The sequence below is a fragment of the Helianthus annuus genome, chromosome 6, assembly GCF_002127325.2.
Source record: "Helianthus annuus cultivar XRQ/B chromosome 6, HanXRQr2.0-SUNRISE, whole genome shotgun sequence".
NCBI lineage: Eukaryota > Viridiplantae > Streptophyta > Magnoliopsida > Asterales > Asteraceae > Helianthus > Helianthus annuus.
In genome coordinates this window covers 48,049,141-48,055,140 of record NC_035438.2, presented here as the reverse complement: position 1 = coordinate 48,055,140, position 6,000 = coordinate 48,049,141, and positions in this window count along the sequence as shown.

Here is a 6,000-nt window from a genome sequence, read left to right as displayed (position 1 = left end):
AAGTCGATCATGTCTTCATCAATTTCTTACCAAGTTATTGAAGATCAAGTCATGAACATGAGTAGCTAGTCGTCCCGTGACCATCTCCGGAACTAGGGTTTATGTTCAAACATTGGGTTTGCTTTTTATTACAACTTTTTGGATTAGGATTCGATTAAACTTTCGGTTAGTCGTTCCTATTGTTTTTGTTTCGGTTAAACAATATTTGATTATCGTATTCATTTGAGTTCATCAATTATTTGGTTTGTTCATCAACAACCGGGATTAAATTCTAGGATGTCATTGTTTTAAACCTTTAGTCATTGAAAACAAGTTTTACAGATCATGTCTACGTGATTTCCAACTGGTTGTAACTAAGTAACCTGATTTTCTACATAATCTGAAAACCCGGAGATTGGTCCCCTTTCTCACAATTGTTTACAACTCTAATTTATTTTGTTTTCACAATCATTCTAAAATCTGCAAAAAGCAATTAGGTTTTAATTTAGATAATAGTTATAAACAACGAGCTTTCATACTTTCCACTGATTCCCCGTGGATTCGACACCCTACTTCTTTAGGAGTTCCATTGTCAGACGAAGGTGTTGTTCGTGATTAACTCGTAACTTTGAATAAATAAGAATGTCGGCAATGAAAACAATGATGAACTTATCTGAATAAGGTTTACAAACCCTATTCATTAAGTCCATGAAGACAGCTGGAGCATTCGTCAAACCAAAAGGCATGACAGTGAACTCATAATGACCATATCTCGTGCAGAAAGTAGTTTTGGGAATATCTTCTTTGAGTACACGAAGCTGATGATACCCAGAACGCAAATCGATATTGGAAAAATATGTAGCACCTTGCAGCTGATCAAAGAGATCATCAATTCATGGTAGGAGATATCGTTTCTTGATGGTGAGCTTACTGAGCTCACGGTAATCGATACACATATGAAAAGATCCATCTTTCTTTTTCACAAATAGGACTGGAGCGCCCCAAGATGAATAACTCGGACGGATGAATCCTTTGTCAGATAACTCTTGAAGCTGTTTTCACAACTCTTGCATCTCAGACGGTGCAAGACGGTAAGGTGCTTTAGCAATCGGGTTGGCATTAGGTACAAGATCAATATGAAACTCGACTTGATGAACTGGAGGTAAACCAGGCAGTTCATCAGGAAACACCTCTGGATAATCTCGAATAATCGGAATATCTTGAATATTTTTGCTCTTGCCTTTCTCTTCTACGACATGTGCCAGAAAGGCCACATATCCTTTTCGTAGGTATTTTTGAGATTTAGTACAAGACATGAGTTTCAAACCATTCGAAGGTTTCTCGCCACGAACTTCTAGAACTTCACCATATGAAAGAGGAATACGAACAATCTTATCGAAGCAGAACACCTCAGCATGATGTTTAGTTAACCAATCCATTCCTACGATAATATTGAAGCTTCCAAGTTGCATTGGCATGAGGTCAATAGGAAAAAGATGGTTAACGAGGTCCAATTGACAATCGCGAATGACAGAATTGAGTACAAGAGGTTCACCAGTAGCAATTTCGACGGATAACGGCTTTCTTAGTTTAGTTCTAGGCATCGCAAGTAAAGGTTCAAATGCTAAGATACAAAACTTCTATCAGCACCAGAATCGAAAAAAATAGATGTAGGTTGATGGTTAACAAGGAACGTACCATTAACGACTTCGTTATCAGCACGGGCCTCGTTAACATTTATGTTGTATGCTCGTCCACGAGTGGGATTTGCATTAGCGTTCACAGGCTTCGGACAGTTGTTTCTAAAGTGACCCATCTCTCCGCAGTTAAAACATGAACCAGGTGGGAATGGAGGTCTAGCAGCGTTCACTTGAGCTTGACCCGGGTTCTGAGCAGCTTGATTAGGAATCGATCGACAAATATTGGCCATGTGGCCAAGTCTCCCACATGATGTACACTCTTTACATACTTGCTGAGCCAAATGATAACCATTGCACCGATTACAGTAAGGTGCAGTACCAGCATATGGCTTCCTCGCAGAAGGTTGCGCTGGTTGGTTCTGAGTGTTAGGGTTAGGTGGTGCGGTAACAGCAAAGTTTTGGGAAGCCTTACGCTTCCTTGACCTCCTCGATGACTCACCTTTCTTCTTGCCTTTACCCTTGTCTTGAGTGGTGTCAGCTGACTGTTTCTTATCACCCTTACGGGTTAGTTTACCCTTCCTGACCCGAGACTCAGTCAGGGTTGCAGCCAACTCGATGGCCTGACGTACAGTGGTAGGGTTACTACCAGTGACAATGTCTTGCACAGTGTCAGGCAAACCATCAATGTACCTCTCAATCGCTTTATCCAACGGGGTAACCATAGTGGGACAAAGCAAACTCAACTCCTCATAATGATCCATGTACGCACGGTGTTCTCCCCCATCTTGTTTCAAATCGTCAAATTCCCTTTCCAACGCCCTTATTTCGTGTCAGGGGCAGAACTCTCTCATCATGAGAGCCCGAAGCTCTTCCCAAGTTTGTGCCATAGCCACATCGGCACCCATGTCTCTCATCACTCCGTTCCACCATCTTAAAGCACGTTTCTCGAAAACACTAGATGCGAACTCGACCTTTCGCTCATTCAGACATTGAACATGTCTAAATGTGCTTTCCATACTCTTGAACCATTGTGGGAGCGCAGTTGCTCCTTGAGACCCAGAAAATTTCAGTGGTTTAGCCGAATTGAACATTTTGAAACTGCACTGAGCATTGTTGTTGTTGGTGTTGTTATTTGCTTGATTGATCTGAGTGATTAGGTTTGGAATCACAACAACAATCTACTGAGCGACTAGGGCTTCGAGTGCGGCATCCTGTGTTTGATCACGTCTACGAGGCATATTCTAAAAAGAACAAGGAAACATGAGAAACGAGTGAGATTGACAATTGGATAAACAAAAGAGGTATTGAAAACATCGACAAAACATTAGGAAGGCGATCGTTCATTCGTTACCTCGAACAAACAAACGACACACAGTGACTAATCAAAGTAAATGGGTCAATATAATGTATCGCGGAGACATGCTTTAGCCTATAAGTGGACACTCACCCCAAGAGTTCCCAGGTAAGAGTGACTGGTCCGATTATGTGGATTTGTACGAACACTCTAGCCTTAGACAAAAAAACTCGAGGTATGGGCACCCATCCTTACAGATTGCACGTGTTCACATTATAAGACCCAAACTTTGACGAGATTTTGAAAACTTTGAAGGCATAAGACTAAAACAAATCATCTAAGAATAGATGATTGATTTTCAAAATAGATTTGTAATTTGTGTTCTTGTTGTGGTTGTCACCTAAAGATAGGCGACGGTATTGTCTTAAGATCTAAACACAAGATAACTTGTGTTAGGGTCCTAGAAAGGTTATAGTCTATGTCAAAGCATTACTAATAACCTAATTCCCTATAACCATGAGCTCTGATACCAACTCTTCTGTCACACCCCGACCGCGTTAAAACAACAAAACCACGGCGGAAACGTCGGGGAGTGGAGTAACAGAATCATTGTTTCATAACACATGGATTAAAGTTAAGTTTTATTGAATTATTAAATGTTCAACATTGTCTTAAAGTAAAACAAAACGAGTTCACATATTATCTCTCTTGTTTTAAGTCACTAAGGCCTCGTCCAACCCTATGAGCATGCATCCTAATCATCATCAACATATCAAACAACAGCACCTGAAACATATGTGAAAATAAGTCAGCAAAGAAATTCCGGCGAGTACATAGGTTTTGTGAGTGAGTCAAATTCAGGGCTTGTATACATGTGGCAATACCTTGTACGACTACAAGAGTCGATAATTGAAAATCGTGTTTTGAAAAGTGTTTTGTATTGCAATATGATTAACCAACTTAAAACAAGTTGGTTATAGTTTATAAAACCTCGTATGGTTTATATCATTAAGTAAACATCGTTGCGTGTCATCGTTTGAAACATTCGTCCAAAATCTTTCAAAATCGTTCAATTCGTTCGTGTTATCAAAACCAATTGTTCAAATCGTTCAACTCGTTCATGTTATAAACTATCGTTCAATCGTTCAGATCATTCAAATCATTCGTGTTTTAATTGTGAAAACTAACTTTTGGTGTTCTCGTTGAACACATTCACACCTGTGTGACTCGTCCATCATTCAACTCGTATTAACAAACCACCAAAGGGTTAGTTAACATTCATCAGGTTCTGTCGTTACCCACATTACCACATAACCATGGCAATAGTCTGATAACGGGATTTGTCAAATCCTATGGTACCATAACATACTACTGTCGGCTTGATCATTGTTAATGAATGTCATTCATGTTATATACTAACGCACCGACAAGTTCGTCCACATTATCGAAATCGTTGTGTTTAATATAAACCATAGTTATTTGTTTTGAAAACTCGAGATTGTTTAGCACATATGCAACACCCTAGTACAATTGAAAGCAGTAAAAGAGGGGATCTATGTACTCACTTGAGGTTGCAATGTATCCTCTATTAAGTGAACTAACAAGCTCGGGTAAATCAAGGAATTCAAGTGGCACCTAGTAATTGGATCACTATGTTAATAAATCGACACCTAAATCGGGAGATCGGGTAGAATGAGGTCTCGTAAACCAAATGAGTATTGGAACTCATGTGATATGGTTTAACAAAGCCTACATTTTGAATTGAAACCTATCCTATGTGCTTATGACCCGTTATGACCCGTTAAGGTAGTCTACGCTACTTTAACGTGTCATTTGCGCAAAAGCGCATTCAGATAGCCTAACTAGTCCTATGACAAGTATTATACGCCCTAACATGTTTAATATGGTTTCATAATCAGTTTAAGTGTCAAAATTTAAGTTACATAGGCTTAAATTCAAAGTATGCATGAAAAGGGCATTTTGGTCATTTTCCTAAGGCATATAAACTACCTATCATACAACTGATTAAACTAAGTGACCATAAGGTATAACCTTGGAAGGCTATTCCCTATGCAACTATGGTCACAAAATATGTTTGGTCAGATCCTAATGATCGACCAAACGGGTCGGGTTCGAAAGTTTAAGCGGTTGCTTAGACCGCTTGACTTATGACCCTATACAAGCACTAAACTAAAAGTGATGAGTTAAACATGTTAAAACATGTTTAACTAAGTTAGAAAACTGATTTGATATCAAAACAAAGTGTTTTGATACCCGAAAATAGTTTCGACACAAAATGCACATAATCGTGCATTTTGACCGAAACTTTGACTCGTCACTTCGACTAGTCAACGTGGTAATCAGTAGGTATACTCGCAAGGGACTATAATCATCGTGATTATGCTCACGTTGCAAAGTTCAAACGAACTTTGTCTTGACCAAATCATGGTCAAAGCTGAAAGTCAAACACTGTTTGACTTTCTTGCTTGAAATAAATAAACAAGCATGAAAGAACACTTACAAGAGTCCTAAGCTTGGAAGAAGACTAAGAAAACTCAGATTTGAGGCCTCCAACCAAGTGTGGTAGCCTCAATAGAGCAGATGTAAGAAGAAGAAGCAAATGAGCAAGTTGAAATATTAGTGAACTTGAGTTTATATAGGAAATCAAGTGCCATTGGATCATTGTCATGTGTTTTTTAGTTGATCAACGCATGATCATCACCACACACTTGTTATGCCCTAATTTGGGGGCTTGGAGATCACACAAACTAGCCCACAATACTCAAAAACCATGATCAAAACCAAGTACAGTAGCTGTTTTGAAGATACATTGAATCTGCTGAGCTGGGAGGTCCTTATGGATCGTAGAGGTTATGTACATGTGGTCAGCTTAGCTGGGTAGCAAGTTTGCTGTTTTGACAGCTTTGGTCCCTGAACTTGTTTTGTTGCGTTTCGGCACTTCTAACACCCGTCAAACCCATTTTCAAGCTCCATGTCACGGATGTCGGTTCGTTTGGCTGTACGGTTGCGTTTTTCGGTTAATTACGACGGAAATCGTAACGGACGCGAAACCCACCCAAATTGCGT